A 22,195-nucleotide genomic window follows, 5' to 3' on the forward strand; every position below is an offset into this window, starting at 1 on the left:
ACTCCGGATGGATTCAGCGGACAAGGTTGGTGTTTTCTGACAATATGCTATTATTCTTCCTCTGCTGAAACATTGAACTACATATTCAGTCAATTATCAATTAACATCTGTTAGAAATGGGGTCTCTAGTTGGCAGAGGTATACACCTTTGTACAAGTAGGGACCACAATCCTAGTCAGGGTAAGTCACACACAATCCAAATTATCCTGTGCACACCCTCTGGTAGCTTGGCACTGAGCAGCCAGGCTTAACTTAGAAGGCAACGTGTAAAGTATTTGTGCAATAAATCATGCAATAACACAGTGAAAACACCACAAAAATACACTACACAGGTTTAGAAAAATCTAAGATATTTATCGAATAATTAAGGTCAAAGCGATCAAATATCACTTTTGGAATGATAAGAAGAATCTTAAGTCCTTAAAAAGCAACAAGTGTCTCTTTTACGAACAAAGTACTTGGTATGCTTCAACATTACACGCACGGAGACCACAGAGGAGGGTATGCAAGGAAAACAAAGGGTGTGCGTTGGGTTTCCGAGCGCACACAGACGATGTGTTGATTATTTTCCATGCAGCAAGGACTTTGTGTTGAATTCTGGCGCGCAGGCTTGAATCCTCTTTGCGATGCAGGGTCCTTTGACACCCAGGAACGATGCGTGCATGGAAATCCTGGGCGTGCTGGACAAAGTCACAGGTGCTGCGTTGATCCGGTGGGCGATGCAGTGAAGTTTCTGTCGCACTGCAGGTGCTGAGTCGACTCCTCATGCAGGAAGTCAGGCTGCGTCGTTCTGGCTCGGCAATGCTTCGATCGAGTGGGCTGTGCGTCGAAATTCTGATCGCACCGCTGGCATTGATTTCCACTCGGTGAGCCGGGCTGTGTCATTCTGGAGTGGCGATGCAGTGATTCTTTCACCGCTAGGCTGGCTGTGCGTCGATTCCATCAGGCTGTGTGTCGATTTTCACCGCACAAGGAGTTCCTTGAGTAGAAGAAGTCTTTTTGGCCCTGAGACTTCAGGAAGCAGGAGGCAAGCTCAATCCAAGCCATTGGAGAGCACTTCTCAGCAGAGCTAAAGGTCAGCAAGGCAGCAGGGCAACAGCAAGGCAACAGTCCTTCACAGCAAAGCAGTCCAGGTGAGTCCTTTGGGCAGCCAGGCAGCTCCTATTGGCAGGTTGCAGGGTCTGGTTCAGAGTATCTGTCCCAGGAAGTGTCTGAGTTGGTAGGGTCAAGGACCCAGTTTATATACCCAAAAGGGCCGTTGAAGTGGGGGAGACTTCAAAGAGTGGTTTTGAAGTGCACGAGGTCCCCTTTCAGTACAGGTCTGTCTGTCAGGGTCCCAGTAGGGGTGTGGCAGTCCTTTGTGTGAGGGCAGGCCACTAGCCTTTGAAATGTAAGTGCCAAGCCCCTCCACCCTTCCAGCCCAGGAAGACCCATTCAGTATACAGATATGTGCAAGTGTGACTGAGCATCCTGTGTTTGTGGTTGTCTCGGGGAAATGCACAAGGGAGTGGATTGGAGACAGTCTGTAAGGCACAGAGGGATTTTAAGTGCAGAGAAATGCTCACTTTCTAAAAGTGGCATTTCTAAAATAGTAATATAAAATTCAACCTGGCCATACTAAATATGTTTACCCCTTTCTGATCAGAATCTACCACTCAAACAATGTATGAGGGTAGCCCTGATGTTAGCCTATGAAAGGAGCAGGCCTCACAGCAGTGGAAAACAAATTTAGGAGTTTTCCCCTACCAGGACATATAAAACACACAGGTATTTGTCCTGCCGTTTACATACACAGCACCCTGCTCTATGGGTCACCTAGGGAATGCCTTAGGTGTGCCTTATATGTAGAAAAGGGGGAGTTTAAGGTTTGGAAAGTACTTTTAAATGCCAAGTCGAAGTGGCAGTGAAACTGCACACACAGGCCTTGCAATGGCTGGGCTGAGACATTGTTAAGGGGCTACTTATGTGGGTGGCACAACCACTGCTGCAGGCCCACTAGTAGCGTTCAATCTAAAGGCCCTGGACACATGCAGAGCACTTAACTAGGGACTTACAAGTAAATGAAATATGCCAATTGGGTATGAGCCAATGTTACTATGTTTTAAGGGAAAGAGGATATGCACTCTAGCATTGGTTAGCAGTAGTAAAGTGTGAAGAGTCCTAACGCCAGCAAAAATGAGGTCAGAAAAAGAGAAGGAGAAAGGTTTGGGGGTGACCCTGCAGTGAGGCCATTTCCAACAACATCCATATGCTCTTTTTTCATCTAGGCTCTTGAATGGTTTGTATATAACCAACCCATTCTATCAGTTAACCTTGTAGCTACTTAGGGCCCGATGTAGGTCGGTTCCGATTTGCAACTTACAAATTGAGAGCCAGAGCGACTCGGAATTTGCAAGTCGCAAATCGGAATGTAGGATGGTGTTCCTGACACCCTCTGCGACTCGCAAAGACCCACCTCATGTATATTCATTAGCTGGGTCGCAAATTTGCGACCCCCTTGATACTTGCGGCACTCACAGGGATGGTGGCCTGCTGGAGACAGCAGACCACCATGTCTGTGACTGCTTTTAAATAAAGCAGTTTGTATTTTTTGTAATGCAGCCCGTTTTCCTTAGAGGATAACGAGATGCATTCCAAAACTAAAAAATGAAACACTGCCTACTCTGAAAAAATATTTGCAGTTCAATTCACAAAGGGGAAAGGGTCCCATGGGGACCCCTTCCCTTTTGCGAATGGGTTACCACCCATTTCAAATGGGTGCAAACTGTGATTGCTTTGCGACCGTGTTCGCGGTCACAAAGCAATCAGGTATTGCACTGCGACTGGCAATTAGGAAGGGGACTCCCGTTCCTAATTGCGACTCGCAAACCCGTTTTGCGATTCGGTAACCAGGTTACCGAATCGCAAAAGGGGTTTTGTGCATTGCAAAGTGCAGTTTGCACGTCGCAAACAGCGAAAATCGTTGTTTGCGACGTGCAAACTGTTACCTACATCTGGCCCTTAATCCCTTGCAATTAGATGTTTGTGGATTCCGCTTCACTTAAATGGCCCTCAAATGTACCTTCCTTAAATCTACAGTACTTTCCTCTGTCCACTAAAATCACCTCTCCTCTGTTTGCATTCCATGCGGCCACTGCTGCCGAGACTTCCAATGGCTCTGTTGTGCTCATGACCCTTGCCTCACTTGGATCATAACCAATGCTCTTGACAGTTTCTCCCCATCTTCAATCACACATACAGTTTCTTGGGTCTCCACTCTCAGTCACTGCTGATCACTTTGTCAACTGGAATTCTTCTGCTCTGACTGTAGATAATCTTACTTGGTAAGATTTATTTTTGTTTACTAATTTCTTTACAAGTGGTTTTATGTTGTACGGGCAAAGTGGCCAGGGTTGCAGAACACTTTACATGAGTGTAGTCCAACAAATGACAAGAAAGTACCAAAGGTTCCAAAGGATTACCATCATCTAGAAAACAAATATATCATCAATGAACATAAAGTAATGGGGAAAACTGAAGTTCTGGGCTAGTCTTTGAGTAAGTAACATAGATGCAATATAATCAGTATATAAATTTGATAACTGATAGGAACAAATGCACATGTGGAGAGAGAACTTGAGAAAACTAAGTTAGAACTTGAATCATTCATCTATTATTCATGCAGAGAAGTGTCATTGACCAGGCTCTTCAACTCTATTTTGAAAACATTTCTAGAAAGAGGTGGCCCTGACAGCTGGCGGAATGCAGTTATACACACACTGGGACCACTTCCAGAGAAACATTGTGTAAGTGAACTTTTTTTTTTTAACTCGGGTTTCAAGCTAACGTGTTCCTATCTCCGGAGAGGTCACCGGCTGCAAGAGATAGCCACGTTCAAGGTCTCAGAGCCCAATGCTTTGTGAGTGTGGCATGCTGTGTTGAAGAAACTTACTGACCCTACGGTAAGCCACTTCATTAAAATAATGACTGGCAAGATGTGATGAAACTTTATTGCGTCTGTGGGCCGACTTGCAGTTGCAGACAGTGCTGCTTTGAGAGGGTTTAGCTGCACTTTGGAAATTCCTACGAGAATCAATTAACTGTAGTCCAAGTAAAGAGCATGAGGGCTTTGGACTGCTTTTTGGATTCCAGGCCTGTGATGAAACGTTTGATTCCTTCAAGACATTTGATTTGAAACTATGCTCCTTCAGCCAATGATTTTATGTGAGCTTGCATGCTGAGGTTTTCCTCTAGAATTAAACCAAGGGGTTTGGCGCAGTCTAAAACGGGGGATCTGCAGTGCAGAACAGAGAGTACACTGGGACAATATCTGAGCAAAAAAGCACATTTGGGATGTGGCGGGAAGAAGAAACCCCTTCATAAGTATCTTTAATTTGAAGTTATAGTGTGCCAACCATATTGACTATTCTCCAGGATGAACGCCATACGTTCACCATTCTTAAATAACTTATTTTCCATGTAAATAAAACAAGTACAATATGTTAGATTGGTAAAACCTGCGAGAAAGAGGTTCCATGCAAAGGTTGAAAAGAATAGACTGGAGAATCGAGCTTGAGGGTCCGCTTCTCGGAGAAGAAGCCCTTATTTTCATGTACTGACACGGTTCATCTAGCATTATAAGAACTATTTGACGATTGAGATATTTGGTGCCATACTCTCCTTCTCGATCCTTTTGAGAATGGAGTGATCAACTATGTCAAAATGTGCTTAAAGGTCAGGGGATGAGGAGGCAGGCAAATGGTTATATCGTATACAGAAATATTGTGACAAAAACAGTGTTATACATTTTGCTTACAAAAATACTGTTCCTTTGGATGCAAATGTTCTCTTATTAGCTCCAATGCAGGGACAATGTTGTAGCCATCATTTAGGACTCAATATTTATGTCAGACGATATTGTGACAATGATATTCTAGTACCACACCGCATGCAGGAATCAATCATCCTAGACAAGAATGTGCAATTCATCACCAACTATTTTTGGGGTTACGGTCGTTGTATCCTGACATGAAGCCTGACTGGAGCTCGTCGAGGAGGCTCTTTTTCAGAATGAAACAATTGAGCTGAGTCTCCAAGCATCTCTTTAGGGCCTTAGCTAGGAGGGTTAAGTCAGGGTTGGGGAAGAGGTCTGTCTAACGTATTTTAGTAATGGTGAGACATGACCAACTTTTAGGGGGTCTGTGTGGAACTGTTCCTTGTGGGAAGAATTTGTTAATCGGGTTTGCTAAATAGGGTTTGACATCTAAAGAATAAAAAGAAACTCTCGGGTTTAATTTAACTTGAGCCTAGGACTTCAATCCTTCGTAACTCCCATCTCTACCACAGCTCTGTTCAGTGTCAATAAAATCTGGTAATTCCTATTTCACACAGTCATGCCCTGATGAACACACTGGTATCTTCTATTCTAAACTGATGCATCAGCTTAGTTCGGGATTCCTTTCATAGGTTTCTTCTAATTGTGATGAGAATATCAATTTTAGCCCCCAAACAAACATTTTACCCTGCCAAGACACCCACTTGTGTCACCGCTCAAGCATTAAGTGAGACGGTTGTCTGCCAAACACAAGACACAGTACAAATTACTCATCATTGTGGTCAGACTATGTATGACAGAGCCCCACACTCTCCCTTTCACAGCTGGTCATGTTATGCTCTTTAGGTGCTGCCAAACTCCACTTCCGGGTCATTTTTTCCTCTAGATCACGTTCTTAGGAATATCCTTCAACTTCAGCTCAGATCTATCTTTTCCCTTTCTGAGTTTGAACAAGAAATTATATCACAACTCCTGCCTCTGGAACGTAAAATACCCTATCCCACTGAACCTACTCTAGTGTGTAAGTATAAAGATACCAGTAAATATGGCTTGTAACTCATGCATCCTTGCACAAATCTATTAAGCTTCATTTCGCATCACAACTTCTTCATGGCATCTACCAGTATGGAGAGTAGCCCTTATCTATCATTTGTGTAACTTTGTCGAGCACTTGTTTGAGAAGAGCCATTTGAAGTATTTTGCTGTTTTTAAAATAAAATATCTAGCCTCATGCACACATCTTTAGCTACCCACAGGTACGTCAACACACAGACACACACCAGTCACAGAGATAAGTACCCAGACAGAATAAAGTACCTCCCCTGCTGCGTATCCATACACAGCAGATGTAGACACACTGACACACAGTCGTACTCAGAAAAAGGCAAACGCACACACACGGATGCGTGGGTACACACTGGCACCTTCCCACATGCAGACATATAACCACAGTAGAGATGACACCCCCCACTGACTCATCCCCATACTTACATACGTTGGGAAACACTGACACATCTCCACGGAGAGTTGCAATAACACAGATATGTAGTCACACGACACAGAAACATACACCCAGGCACATACCTCAACACACATGTACCAACACTTGGGTAATACAGAGGAACAGAAGAGTACCCACAGACATCCACACAGATAGTCCTACACAGGCACATGATAGTGCAGACACATTCACACATATGCATGAAAATACAGCGTGGCACAAACACAGCCACCTGGCCACACTGGTTTGAGTTGGACTGCGAGATGGCTACTGATGAAATCACAGGGATGAACCCCTTCTGGCGAATACCAGTGATCAGTTGTTGTTCACTGTAACCCCAGAGTTTTCAGCATCTGTACATCTGCTCGCCCCAGAGTGACAGCACAGGTTTTAACATTAAAGCTGATCTCTGAATAAATACCAGGGTCAGCCACTGTAAATTAAAGCACCTCTCTAACACGAACCGCAGAGAGCGCCTGACATTGTAAATGTATATAGTATAAATATGTGCAAAGCGAGTGTACAGTGCGCGGTCTGGTAATACTCCAAACACCTGCCCCGCACCACATCCTGGTTTCTGAAATCCGACCTGGTGTGTTCCATTTCATGTTTCAGATGTTCTGGCTGATACAACTAAACAAACCACCAACAATTTTGCACTGTGTCTTGGAGCTAAGACCTTTTTCAAGAACACAAAATTAAATACAATGGGATAACTGCAAAAACAATAGCAAAAATAATAAAAATGTATTCAAAATGTAAGTTTGAGTTTTGTATTTAAAAATAAGTCCCACACCATAGAAAAGGCTTGTTTAACCCCCGGGTCTGCCAGGTGCTAACAGATGAACGCGTGGATAACGTACCGTAAACAGGGTCCCTCTTCGGATGCACTCTGGCTGCTCCCAGGCTGCGCTCTCCTGGATAAACCTTCTGTTTACTTCGCAAGAGAGACCTTGAAACCTCCACCATCAGCCGGGCAGCACCTGGGAGGGGCCGCTCTAGTAACAGAGGCAGGCTAATTCAGTCCCAGGGTTAATATCACGCACAATTCTTGCACAGCAGGGAGCCAGGAGTATAGTAAACCAGCTAAGAATACTAAAAGCACTGAGTGCACAGCAGGGAGCCAGGAGTATAGTACCAGTATACTACCACAGCTAAGAAAACTATTGCGCTGACTGCCAGCAGTGAGCCTGGACTATACTACCCCAGATAAGAATACAAAAAGCACTAAGGCGGTCATTCTGACCGTGGCGGTCGGCGGTCGCCGCCCGCCAAGCGGTTCCCGCCGAAAGACCGCTCCGCGGTCAAAAGACCGCGGCGGCCATTCCGGCTTTCCCGCTGGGCCTGCGGGCGACCGCCAGAAGACCGCCGGCCGGCCCAGCGGGAAAGCCCCTTCAACAATGAAGCCGGCTCCGAATGGAGCCGGCGGAGTTGAAGGGGTGCGACGGGTGCAGTGGCACCCGTCGCGATTTTCAGTGTCTGCAAAGCAGACACTGAAAATCTTTATGGGGCCCTGTTAGGGGGCCCCTGCACTGCCCATGCCAGTGGCATGGGCAGTGCAGGGGCCCACAGGGGCCCCACGACACCTCTTCCCACCATCCAGTTCCTGGCGGTAAAACCGCCAGGAACAGGATGGCGGGAAGGGGGTCGGAATCCCCATGGCGGCGCTGGATGCAGCGCCGCCATGGCGGATTCCCTGGGCCAGCGGGAAAACGCTGGTTCCCCTTTTCTGACCGCGGCGGTATCGCCCAGGAAGCACCGCCAGCCTATTGGCGGTGCTTCCGCTGCCCTCCGCCCTGGCGGTCATGGACCGCCAGGGTCAGAATGACCCCCTAAGTGCACAGCAGCAAGCCTGGAATAGACTACCCAAGCTAAGAATACTAAAATCACTGAGTGCACAGCAGGGAGCCAGGAGTATAGTAAACCAGCTAAGAATACGAAAAGCACTGAGTGCACAGCAGGGAGCCAGGAGTATAGTACCAGTATAATACCACAGCTAAGAAAACTAAAAGCGCTGACTGCACAGCAGGGAGCCAGGAGTATAGTACCAGTATACTACCACAGTAAGAAAACGTTTGCGCTGACTGCACAGCAGTGAGCCTGGACTATACTACCCCAGATAAGAATACTAAAAGCACTAAGTGCACAGCAGCAAGCCTGGAATAGACTACCCAAGCTAAGAATACTAAAAGCACTGAGTGCACAGCAGTGCGCCAGGAGTATAGTACCCCAGCTAAGAATACTAAAAGTACTGTGTGCACATCAGTGAGTCAGGAGTTTACTACACCAGATAAGAATACTAAAAACACTGAGTGTACAGCAGTGAGCCAGGAGTGTACTAACTGACGTAAGACTACTAAAAGCAATGAGTGCACAGCAGGGAGCCAGGAGTATAGTACCCCAGCTAAGAATACTAAAAGCACCGAGTGCACAGCAGGGAGCCAGGAGTATAGTACCTCAGCTAAGAATACTAAAAGCGCTGAGTGTACAGCAGTGAGCCTGGAGTATACTACCCCAGATAAGAATACTAAAAGCACTGAGTGTACAGCAGTGAGCCTGGAGTATACTACCTCAGATAAGAATACTAAAAGCACTGACTGCACAGCAGTGAGCCTGGTGTATACTACCCCAAATAAGAATACTAAAAGCGCTGCGTGTACAGCACTGAGCCTGGAGTATGCTACCCCAAATAACAATACGAAAAGCACCGAGTACACAGCAGCAAGCCTAGAAAAGACTACCTTAGCTAGGAATACTAAAAGCACTGAGTGCACAGCAGTGCGCCAGGAGTATAGCACCCCAGCTAAGAATACTAAAAGTACTGTGTGCACAGCAGTGAGTCAGGAGTTTACTACACCAGATAAGAATACTAAAAACACTGAGTGTACAGCAGTGAGCCAGGAGTATACTAATTGACGTAAGAATACTCTGGCGGACGGCGGAGGCCGTCCGCCAGGGTACCGCCGCTGAATGACCGCACCGCGGTCAAAAGACCGCGGCGGCCATGCAGACATTTCCTCTGGGCTGGCGGGCTCTCTCCAAAAGAGCGCCCGCCGGCCCAGAGGAAATGCCCCTTCAACGAGGACGCCGGCTCAGAATTGAGCCGGCGTAGTTGCAGGGGTGCGACGGGTGCAGTTGCACCCGTCGCGTATTTCAGTGTCTGCTTAGCAGACACTGAAATACTTTTCGGGGCCCTCTTACGGGGGCCCATGCCGTGCCCATGCCATTGGCATGGGCACGGCAGGGGCCCCCAGGGGCCCCGCGGCACCCCCTACCGCCATCCTGTTCCTGGCGGGCGAACCGCCAGGAACAGGATGGCGGTAGGGGGTGTCAGAATCACCCATGGCGGAACGCAGCAAGCTGCGCCGCCATTGGGGGATTCTAAGGGCAGCGGTAGACCGGCGGGAGACCGCCGTTTGCCTCTTCTGACCTCGGCCGAACCGCCGCGGTCAGAATGCCCTGCGGGGCACCGCCGGCCTGTCGGCGGTGCTCCCGCCGACCCTGGCCCCGGCGGTCTTAGACCGCCGGGGTCAGAATGACCCCCTGAGTGTACAGCAGTGAGCCAGGAGTATACTAACTGACGTAAGAATACTAAAAGCAATGAGTGCACAGCAGAGAGCCAGGAGTATACTAACTGATGTAAGAATACTAAAAGCAATGAGTGCACAGCAGTGATCCAGGAGTATAGTACCCCAGCTAAGAATACTAAAAGCGTTGAGTGTACAGCAGTGAGCCTGAAGTATACTACCCCAGATAAGAATACTAAAAGCACTGAGTGTACAGCAGTGAGCCTGGAGTATACTACCCCAGATAAGAATACTAAAAGCACTGAGTGCACAGCAGCGAGCCAGGAGTATAGTACCCCAGCTAAGAATACTGAAAGCACCGAGTGCACAGCAGTGAGCCAGGAGTATAGTACCCCAGCTAAGAATACTGAAAGCACAGAGTACACAGTAGTAAGCCTCTACCCAAGCTAGGAATACTAAAAGCACTGAGTGTACAGGAGGGAGCCAGGAGTATAGTACCCCAGCTAAGAATACTAAAAGCACCGAGTGCACAACAGTGAGTCAGGAGTATAGTACCCCAGCTAAGAACACTGAAAGCACCGAGTACGCAGCAGTAAGCCTCTACCCAAGCTAGGAATACTAAAAGCACCGAGTACACAGCAGTGAGCCAGGAGTATAGTACCCCAGCTAAGAATACTAAACGCGCTGAGTGTACAGCACTGAGCCTGGAGTATATTAGCCCAAATAAGAATACTAAAAGCACTGAGTACACAGCAGCAAGGCTGGAATAGACTACCCAAGCTAAGAATACTAAAAGCACTGAGTGCACAGCAGTGAGCCTGGAGTATACTACCCCAGATAAGAATACTAACAGCACTGAGTACACAGCAGCAAGCCTGGAATAGACTACCCAAGCTAAGAATACTAAAAGCACTGAGTGTACAGCACTGAGACTGGAGTATACTACCCCAAATAAGAATACTAAAAGCACTGAGTGCACAGCAGGGAGCCAGGAGTCTAGTACCCCAGCTAAGAATACTAAAAGCGTCGAGTGTACAGCAGTGAGCCTGAAGTATACTACCCAAAATAAGAATACTAAAAGCACTGAGAGCACAACAGTGAGCCTGGAGTATACTACCTCAGATAAGAATACTAAAAACACTGACTGCACAGCAGTGAGCCTGGTGTATACTACCCCAAATAAGAATACTAAAAGCACTGAGTGCACAGCAGTGAGCCTGGAGTATACTACCCCAGATAAGAATACTAACAGCACCGAGTACACAGCAGCAAGCCTGGAATAGATTACCCAAGCTAGGAATAACAAAAGCACTGAGTGTACAGCAATGAGCCTGGAGTATACTACCCCAAATAAGAATACTAAAAGCACCGAATACACAGCAGCAAGCCTGGAATAGATTACCGAAACTAAGAATACTAAAAGCGCTGAGTGTACAGCAGTGAGCCAGGAGCTTAGTACCCCAAATAAGAATACTAAAAGCACAGAGTACACAGCAGTAAACCTGAAATAGACTACCCAAGCTAAGAATACTAAAATCGCTGAGTGTACAGCACTGAGCCTGGAGTATACTACCCCAAATAAGAATACTAACAGCACTGAGTGCACAGCACCAAGCCTGGAGTATACTACCCCAAATAAGAATACTAAAAGCACTGAGTGCACTGCAGTGAGCCTGGAGTATACTACCCCAGATAAGAATACTAAAAGCACTGACTGCACAGCAGTGAGCCTGGTGTATACTACCCCAAATAAGAATACTAAAAGCACTGAGTGCACAGCAGTGAGCCTGGAGTATACTACCCCAGATAAGAATACTAACAGCACCGAGTACACAGCAGCAAGCCTGGAATAGACTACCCAAGCTAGGAATACTAAAATCACTGAGTGTACAGCACTGAGCTTGGATTACACTACCCCAAATAAGAATACTAAAAGCACTGAGTGCACAGCAGTGAGCCTGGAGTATACTACCCCAGATAAGAATACTGAAAGCACTGAGTGCACAGCAGGGAGCCAGGGGTATAGTACCCCAGCTAAGAATACTGAAAGCACCGAGTGCACAGCAGTGAGCCAGGAGTATAGTACCCCAGCTAAGAATACTGAAAGCACCGAGTACACAGTAGTAAGCCTCTACCCAAGCTAGGAATACTAAAAGCACAGAGTGTACAGCAGGGAGCCAGGAGTATAGTACCCCAGCTAAGAATACTAAAAGCACTGAGTGCACAGCAGTGAGCCAGGAGTATAGTACCCCAGCTAAGAACACTGAAAGCACAGAGTACAGAGCAATAAGCCTCTACCCAAGCTAGGAATACTAAAAGCACTGAGTACACAGCAGTGAGCCAGGAGTATAATACCCCAGCTAAGAATACTAAAAGCGCTGAGTGTACAGCACTGAGCCTAGAGTACACTACCCCAAATAAGAATACTAAAAGCACTGAGTACACAGCAGCAAGCCTGGAATAGACTACCCAAGCTAAGAATACTAAAAGCACTGAGTGCACAGCAGTGACCCTGGAGTATACTACCCCAGATAAGAATACTAACAGCACCGAGTACACAGCAGCAAGCCTGGAATAGACTACCCAAGCTAAGAATACTAAAAGCACTGAGTGCACAGCAGTGAGCCTGGAGTATACTACCCCAGATAAGAATACTAACAGCACCGAGTACACAGCAGCAAGCATGGAATAGACTACCCAAGCTAAGAATACTAAAAGCACTGAGTGTACAGCACTAAGACTGGAGTATACTACCCCAAATAAGAATACTAAATGCACTCAGTGTACAGCAGGCAGCCAGGAGTATAGTACCTAAGCTAAGAATACTAAAAGCACTGAGTGTACAGCACCAAGCCTGGAGTATACTACCCCAAATAAGAATACTGAAAGCACTGAGTGCACAGCAGTGAGCCTGGACTATACTACCCCAGATAAGAATACAAAAAGCACTAAGTGCACAGCAGCAAGCCTGGAATAGACTACCCAAGCTAAGAATACTAAAAGCACTGAGTGCACAGCAGTGCGCCAGGAGTATACTACCCCAGCTATGAATACTAAAAGTACTGTGTGCACAGCAGTGAGTTAGAAGTTTACTACACCATATAAGAATACTAAAAACACTGAGTGTACAGCAGTGAGCCAGGAGTATACTAACTGACGTAAGAATACTAAAAGCAATGAGTGCACAGCAGAGAGCCAGGAGTATACTAACTGATGTAAGAATACTAAAAGCAATGAGTGCACAGCAGTGATCCAGGAGTATAGTACCCCAGCTAAGAATACTAAAAGCGTTGAGTGTACAGCAGTGAGCCTGAAGTATACTACCCCAGATAAGAATACTAAAAGCACTGAGTGTACAGCAGTGAGCCTGGAGTATACTACCCCAGATAAGAATACTAAAAGCACTGACTGCACATCAGTGAGCCTGGTGTATACTACCACAGCTAAGAATATTAAAAGTGCTGAGTGTACAGCACTGACCCTGGAGTATACTACCCCAAATAAGAATACTAACAGCACTGAGTGCACAGCAGCGAGCCTGGAATAGACTACCCAAGCTAGGAATACTAAAAGCGCTGAGTGTACAGCAGTGAGCCTGGAGTATACTACCCAAGCTAAGAATACTAAAAGCACTGAGTGCACAGCAGCGAGCCAGGAGTATAGTACCCCAGCTAAGAATACTGAAAGCACCGAGTGCACAGCAGTGAGCCAGGAGTATAGTACCCCAGCTAAGAATACTGAAAGCATTGAGTGTACAGCAGTGAGCCTGAAGTATACTACCCCAGATAAGAATACTAAAAGCACTGAGTGTACAGCAGTGAGCCTGGAGTATACTACCCCAGATAAGAATACTAAAAGCACTGAGTGCACAGCAGCGAGCCAGGAGTATAGTACCCCAGCTAAGAATACTGAAAGCACTGAGTGCACAGCAGTGAGCCAGGAGTATAGTACCCCAGCTAAGAATACTGAAAGCACAGAGTACACAGTAGTAAGCCTCTACCCAAGCTAGGAATACTAAAAGCACTGAGTGTACAGGAGGGAGCCAGGAGTATAGTACCCCAGCTAAGAATACTAAAAGCACCGAGTGCACAACAGTGAGTCAGGAGTATAGTACCCCAGCTAAGAACACTGAAAGCACCGAGTACGCAGCAGTAAGCCTCTACCCAAGCTAGGAATACTAAAAGCACCGAGTACACAGCAGTGAGCCAGGAGTATAGTACCCCAGCTAAGAATACTAAACGCGCTGAGTGTACAGCACTGAGCCTGGAGTATATTAGCCCAAATAAGAATACTAAAAGCACTGAGTACACAGCAGCAAGGCTGGAATAGACTACCCAAGCTAAGAATACTAAAAGCACTGAGTGCACAGCAGTGAGCCTGGAGTATACTACCCCAGATAAGAATACTAACAGCACTGAGTACACAGCAGCAAGCCTGGAATAGACTACCCAAGCTAAGAATACTAAAAGCACTGAGTGTACAGCACTGAGACTGGAGTATACTACCCCAAATAAGAATACTAAAAGCACTGAGTGCACAGCAGGGAGCCAGGAGTCTAGTACCCCAGCTAAGAATACTAAAAGCGTCGAGTGTACAGCAGTGAGCCTGAAGTATACTACCCCAAATAAGAATACTAAAAGCACTGAGAGCACAACAGTGAGCCTGGAGTATACTACCTCAGATAAGAATACTAAAAACACTGACTGCACAGCAGTGAGCCTGGTGTATACTACCCCAAATAAGAATACTAAAAGCACTGAGTGCACAGCAGTGAGCCTGGAGTATACTACCCCAGATAAGAATACTAACAGCACCGAGTACACAGCAGCAAGCCTGGAATAGATTACCCAAGCTAGGAATAACAAAAGCACTGAGTGTACAGCAATGAGCCTGGAGTATACTACCCCAAATAAGAATACTAAAAGCACCGAATACACAGCAGCAAGCCTGGAATAGATTACCGAAACTAAGAATACTAAAAGCGCTGAGTGTACAGCAGTGAGCCAGGAGCTTAGTACCCCAAATAAGAATACTAAAAGCACAGAGTACACAGCAGTAAACCTGAAATAGACTACCCAAGCTAAGAATACTAAAATCGCTGAGTGTACAGCACTGAGCCTGGAGTATACTACCCCAAATAAGAATACTAACAGCACTGAGTGCACAGCACCAAGCCTGGAGTATACTACCCCAAATAAGAATACTAAAAGCACTGAGTGCACTGCAGTGAGCCTGGAGTATACTACCCCAGATAAGAATACTAAAAGCACTGACTGCACAGCAGTGAGCCTGGTGTATACTACCCCAAATAAGAATACTAAAAGCACTGAGTGCACAGCAGTGAGCCTGGAGTATACTACCCCAGATAAGAATACTAACAGCACCGAGTACACAGCAGCAAGCCTGGAATAGACTACCCAAGCTAGGAATACTAAAATCACTGAGTGTACAGCACTGAGCTTGGATTACACTACCCCAAATAAGAATACTAAAAGCACTGAGTGCACAGCAGTGAGCCTGGAGTATACTACCCCAGATAAGAATACTGAAAGCACTGAGTGCACAGCAGGGAGCCAGGGGTATAGTACCCCAGCTAAGAATACTGAAAGCACCGAGTGCACAGCAGTGAGCCAGGAGTATAGTACCCCAGCTAAGAATACTGAAAGCACCGAGTACACAGTAGTAAGCCTCTACCCAAGCTAGGAATACTAAAAGCACAGAGTGTACAGCAGGGAGCCAGGAGTATAGTACCCCAGCTAAGAATACTAAAAGCACTGAGTGCACAGCAGTGAGCCAGGAGTATAGTACCCCAGCTAAGAACACTGAAAGCACAGAGTACAGAGCAATAAGCCTCTACCCAAGCTAGGAATACTAAAAGCACTGAGTACACAGCAGTGAGCCAGGAGTATAATACCCCAGCTAAGAATACTAAAAGCGCTGAGTGTACAGCACTGAGCCTAGAGTACACTACCCCAAATAAGAATACTAAAAGCACTGAGTACACAGCAGCAAGCCTGGAATAGACTACCCAAGCTAAGAATACTAAAAGCACTGAGTGCACAGCAGTGACCCTGGAGTATACTACCCCAGATAAGAATACTAACAGCACCGAGTACACAGCAGCAAGCCTGGAATAGACTACCCAAGCTAAGAATACTAAAAGCACTGAGTGCACAGCAGTGAGCCTGGAGTATACTACCCCAGATAAGAATACTAACAGCACCGAGTACACAGCAGCAAGCATGGAATAGACTACCCAAGCTAAGAATACTAAAAGCACTGAGTGTACAGCACTAAGACTGGAGTATACTACCCCAAATAAGAATACTAAATGCACTCAGTGTACAGCAGGCAGCCAGGAGTATAGTACCTAAGCTAAGAATACTAAAAGCACTGAGTGTACAGCACCAAGCCTGGAGTATACTACCCCAAATAAGAATACTGAAAGCACTGAGTGCACAGCAGTGAGCCTGAACTATACTACCCCAGATAGGAATACAAAAAGCACTAAGTGCACAGCAGCAAGCCTGGAATAGACTACCCAAGCTAAGAATACTAAAAGCACTGAGTGCACAGCAGTGCGCCAGGAGTATACTACCCCAGCTATGAATACTAAAAGTACTGTGTGCACAGCAGTGAGTTAGAAGTTTACTACACCATATAAGAATACTAAAAACACTGAGTGTACAGCAGTGAGCCAGGAGTATACTAACTGACGTAAGAATACTAAAAGCAATGAGTGCACAGCAGAGAGCCAGGAGTATACTAACTGATGTAAGAATACTAAAAGCAATGAGTGCACAGCAGTGATCCAGGAGTATAGTACCCCAGCTAAGAATACTAAAAGCGTTGAGTGTACAGCAGTGAGCCTGAAGTATACTACCCCAGATAAGAATACTAAAAGCACTGAGTGTACAGCAGTGAGCCTGGAGTATACTACCCCAGATAAGAATACTAAAAGCACTGACTGCACATCAGTGAGCCTGGTGTATACTACCCCAGCTAAGAATATTAAAAGTGCTGAGTGTACAGCACTGACCCTGGAGTATACTACCCCAAATAAGAATACTAACAGCACTGAGTGCACAGCAGCGAGCCTGGAATAGACTACCCAAGCTAGGAATACTAAAAGCGCTGAGTGTACAGCAGTGAGCCTGGAGTATACTACCCAAGCTAAGAATACTAAAAGCACTGAGTGCACAGCAGCGAGCCAGGAGTATAGTACCCCAGCTAAGAATACTGAAAGCACCGAGTGCACAGCAGTGAGCCAGGAGTATAGTACCCCAGCTAAGAATACTGAAAGCACAGAGTACACAGTGGTAAGCCTCTACCCAAGCTAGGAATACTAAAAGCACTGAGTGTACAGCAGGGAGCCAGGAGTATAGTACCCCAGCTAAGAATACTAAAAGCACCGAGTGCACAACAGTGAGCCAGGAGTATAGTACCCCAGCTAAGAACACTGAAAGCACCGAGTACGCAGCAGTAAGCCTCTACCCAAGCTAGGAATACTAAAAGCACCGAGTACACAGCAGTGAGCCAGGAGTATAGTACCCCAGCTAAGAATACTGAAAGCACAGAGTACACAGTGGTAAGCCTCTACCCAAGCTAGGAATACTAAAAGCACTGAGTGTACAGCAGGGAGCCAGGAGTATAGTACCCCAGCTAAGAATACTAAAAGCACCGAGTGCACAACAGTGAGCCAGGAGTATAGTACCCCAGCTAAGAACACTGAAAGCACCGAGTACGCAGCAGTAAGCCTCTACCCAAGCTAGGAATACTAAAAGCACCGAGTACACAGCAGTGAGCCAGGAGTATAGTACCCCAGCTAAGAATACTAAACGCGCTGAGTGTACAGCACTGAGCCTGGAGTATATTACCCCAAATAAGAATACTAAAAGCACTGAGTACACAGCAGCAAGGCTGGAATAGACTACCCAAGCTAAGAATACTAAAAGCACTGAGTGCACAGCAGTGAGCCTGGAGTATGCTACCCCAGATAAGAATACTAAGGCCCTCATTCTGACCCTGGCGGTCTTTGACCGCCAGGGCGGAGGACCGCGGGAGCACCGCCGACAAGCCGGCGGTGCTTCAATGGGGATTCCGACCGCGGCGGTAAAGCCGCGGTCGGACCGGCACCACTGGCGGGGTCCCGCCAGTGTACCGCGGCCCCATTGAATCCTCCGCGGCGGCGCAGCTTGCTGCACCGCCGCGGGGATTCTGACCCCCCCTACCGCCATCCAGATCCCGGCGGTCGGACCGCCGAGATCCGGATGGCGGTAGGGGGGGTCGCGGGGCCCCTGGGGGCCCCTGCAGTGCCCATGCCACTGGCATGGGCATTGCAGGGGCCCCCGTAAGAGGGCCCCTAAATGTATTTCACTGTCTGCTGCGCAGACAGTGAAATACGCGACGGGTGCAACTGCACCCGTCGCACAGCTTCCACTCCGCCGGCTCGATTCCGAGCCGGCTTCATCGTGGAAGCCTCTTTCCCGCTGGGCTGGCTGGCGGTCTGAAGGAGACCGCCCGCCAGCCCAGCGGGAAAGTCAGAATTACCGCCGCGGTCTTTCGACCGCGGAACGGTAACCTGACGGCGGGACTTTGGCGGGCGGCCTCCGCCGCCCGCCAAGGTCAGAATGAGGGCCTAACAGCACTGAGTACACAGCAGCAAGCCTGGAATAGACTACCCAAGCTAAGAATACTAAACGCACTGAGTGCACAGCAGTGAGCCTGGAGTATACTACCCCAGATAAGAATACTAACAGCACCGAGTGCACAGCAGCAAGCCTGGAATAGACTACCCAAGCTAAGAATACTAAAAGCATTGAGTGTACAGCACTGAGACTGGAGTATACTACCCCAAATAAGAATACTAAAAGCACTGAGTGCACAGCAGGGAGCCAGGAGTCTAGTACCCCAGCTAAGAATACTAAAAGCGTCGAGTGTACAGCAGTGAGCCTGAAGTATACTACCCAAAATAAGAATACTAAAAGCACTGAGAGCACAACAGTGAGCCTGGAGTATACTACCTCAGATAAGAATACTAAAAACACTGACTGCACAGCAGTGAGCCTGGTGTATACTACCCCAAATAAGAATACTAAAAGCACTGAGTGCACAGCAGTGAGCCTGGAGTATACTACCCCAGATAAGAATACTAACAGCACCGAGTACACAGCAGCAAGCCTGGAATAGATTACCCAAGCTAGGAATAACAAAAGCACTGAGTGTACAGCAATGAGCCTGGAGTATACTACCCCAAAAAGGAATACTAAAAGCACCGAATACACAGCAGCAAGCCTGGAATAGACTACCGAAACTAAGAATACTAAAAGCGCTGAGTGTACAGCAGTGAGCCAGGAGCTTAGTACCCCAAATAAGAATACTAAAAGCACAGAGTACACAGCAGTAAACCTGAAATAGACTACCCAAGCTAAGAATACTAAAATCGCTGAGTGTACAGCACTGAGCCTGGAGTATACTACCCCAAATAAGAATACTAACAGCACTGAGTGCACAGCAGCGAGCCTGGAATAGACTACGCAAGCTAAGAATACTAAAAGCACCGAGTACACAGCAGCCAGCCTGGAATAGACTACCCAAGCTAAGAATACTAAAAGCACTGAGTGCACAGCAGTGAGCCAGCAGTATAGTACCCCAGCTAAGAATACTAAAAGCGCTGAGTGTACAACAGTGAGCCAGGAGTTTAGTACCCCAGCTAAGAATACTAAAAGCACTGAGTGTACAGCACCAAGCCTGGAGTATACTACCCCAAATAAGAATACTAAAAGCACTGAGTGCACTGCAGTGAGCCTGGAGTATACTACCCCAGATAAGAATACTAAAAGCACTGACTGCACAGCAGTGAGCCTGGTGTATACTACCCCAAATAAGAATACTAAAAGCACTGAGTGCACAGCAGTGAGCCTGGAGTATACTACCCCAGATAAGAATACTAACAGCACCGAGTGCACAGCAGCAAGCCTGGAATAGACTACCCAAGCTAGGAATACTAAAATCACTGAGTGTACAGCACTGAGCTTTGATTACACTACCCCAAATAAGAATACTAAAAGCACTGAGTGCACAGCAGTGAGCCTGGAGTATCCTACCCCAGATAAGAATACTGAAAGCACTGAGTGCACAGCAGGGAGCCAGGGGTATAGTACCCCAGCTAAGAATACTGAAAGCACCGAGTGCACAGCAGTGAGCCAGGAGTATAGTACCCCAGCTAAGAATACTGAAAGCACCGAGTACACAGTAGTAAGCCTCTACCCAAGCTAGGAATACTAAAAGCACAGAGTGTACAGCAGGGAGCCAGGAGTATAGTACCCCACCTAAGAATACTAAAAGCACTGAGTGCACAGCAGTGAGCCAGGAGTATAGTACCCCAGCTAAGAACACTGAAAGCACCGAGTACACAGCAATAAGCCTCTACCCAAGCTAGGAATACTAAAAGCACTGAGTACACAGCAGTGAGCCAGGAGTATAATACCCCAGCTAAGAATACTAAAAGCGCTGAGTGTACAGCACTGAGCCTAGAGTACACTACCCCAAATAAGAATACTAAAAGCACTGAGTACACAGCAGAGAGCCAGGAGTATACTAACTGATGTAAGAATACTAAAAGCAATGAGTGCACAGCAGTGATCCAGGAGTATAGTACCCCAGCTAAGAATACTAAAAGCGTTGAGTGTACAGCAGTGAGCCTGAAGTATACTACCCCAGATAAGAATACTAAAAGCACTGAGTGTACAGCAGTGAGCCTGGAGTATACTACCCCAGATAAGAATACTAAAAGCACTGACTGCACATCAGTGAGCCTGGTGTATACTACCCCAGCTAAGAATATTAAAAGTGCTGAGTGTACAGCACTGACCCTGGAGTATACTACCCCAAATAAGAATACTAACAGCACTGAGTGCACAGCAGCGAGCCTGGAATAGACTACCCAAGCTAGGAATACTAAAAGCGCTGAGTGTACAGCAGTGAGCCTGGAGTATACTACCCAAGCTAAGAATACTAAAAGCACTGAGTGCACAGCAGCGAGCCAGGAGTATAGTACCCCAGCTAAGAATACTGAAAGCACCGAGTGCACAGCAGTGAGCCAGGAGTATAGTACCCCAGCTAAGAATACTGAAAGCACAGAGTACACAGTGGTAAGCCTCTACCCAAGCTAGGAATACTAAAAGCACTGAGTGTACAGCAGGGAGCCAGGAGTATAGTACCCCAGCTAAGAATACTAAAAGCACCGAGTGCACAACAGTGAGCCAGGAGTATAGTACCCCAGCTAAGAACACTGAAAGCACCGAGTACGCAGCAGTAAGCCTCTACCCAAGCTAGGAATACTAAAAGCACCGAGTACACAGCAGTGAGCCAGGAGTATAGTACCCCAGCTAAGAATACTGAAAGCACAGAGTACACAGTGGTAAGCCTCTACCCAAGCTAGGAATACTAAAAGCACTGAGTGTACAGCAGGGAGCCAGGAGTATAGTACCCCAGCTAAGAATACTAAAAGCACCGAGTGCACAACAGTGAGCCAGGAGTATAGTACCCCAGCTAAGAACACTGAAAGCACCGAGTACGCAGCAGTAAGCCTCTACCCAAGCTAGGAATACTAAAAGCACCGAGTACACAGCAGTGAGCCAGGAGTATAGTACCCCAGCTAAGAATACTAAACGCGCTGAGTGTACAGCACTGAGCCTGGAGTATATTACCCCAAATAAGAATACTAAAAGCACTGAGTACACAGCAGCAAGGCTGGAATAGACTACCCAAGCTAAGAATACTAAAAGCACTGAGTGCACAGCAGTGAGCCTGGAGTATGCTACCCCAGATAAGAATACTAACAGCACTGAGTACACAGCAGCAAGCCTGGAATAGACTACCCAAGCTAAGAATACTAAACGCACTGAGTGCACAGCAGTGAGCCTGGAGTATACTACCCCAGATAAGAATACTAACAGCACCGAGTGCACAGCAGCAAGCCTGGAATAGACTACCCAAGCTAAGAATACTAAAAGCATTGAGTGTACAGCACTGAGACTGGAGTATACTACCCCAAATAAGAATACTAAAAGCACTGAGTGCACAGCAGGGAGCCAGGAGTCTAGTACCCCAGCTAAGAATACTAAAAGCGTCGAGTGTACAGCAGTGAGCCTGAAGTATACTACCCAAAATAAGAATACTAAAAGCACTGAGAGCACAACAGTGAGCCTGGAGTATACTACCTCAGATAAGAATACTAAAAACACTGACTGCACAGCAGTGAGCCTGGTGTATACTACCCCAAATAAGAATACTAAAAGCACTGAGTGCACAGCAGTGAGCCTGGAGTATACTACCCCAGATAAGAATACT

The 22,195-nt window shown here is 46.8% G+C and overlaps 1 protein-coding gene across 1 annotated transcript in view; it reads right to left on the bottom strand.

Annotated features, from left to right (window-relative positions):
- Positions 1-7,280, bottom strand: part of LOC138286566 (3 beta-hydroxysteroid dehydrogenase type 7-like) — a 77,396-nt gene extending 70,116 nt beyond the window's left edge. The window contains exon 1 of the mRNA XM_069226958.1: positions 7,178-7,280. The gene's annotated coding sequence lies outside the window, so the exon portion shown is untranslated. The remainder of the gene's footprint in view (positions 1-7,177) is intronic.
- Between the last annotated feature and the right edge of the window lie 14,915 nt (positions 7,281-22,195).

This window comes from Pleurodeles waltl, chromosome 3_2, assembly GCF_031143425.1.
Source record: "Pleurodeles waltl isolate 20211129_DDA chromosome 3_2, aPleWal1.hap1.20221129, whole genome shotgun sequence".
NCBI classification, from domain to species: Eukaryota; Metazoa; Chordata; class Amphibia; order Caudata; family Salamandridae; genus Pleurodeles; species Pleurodeles waltl.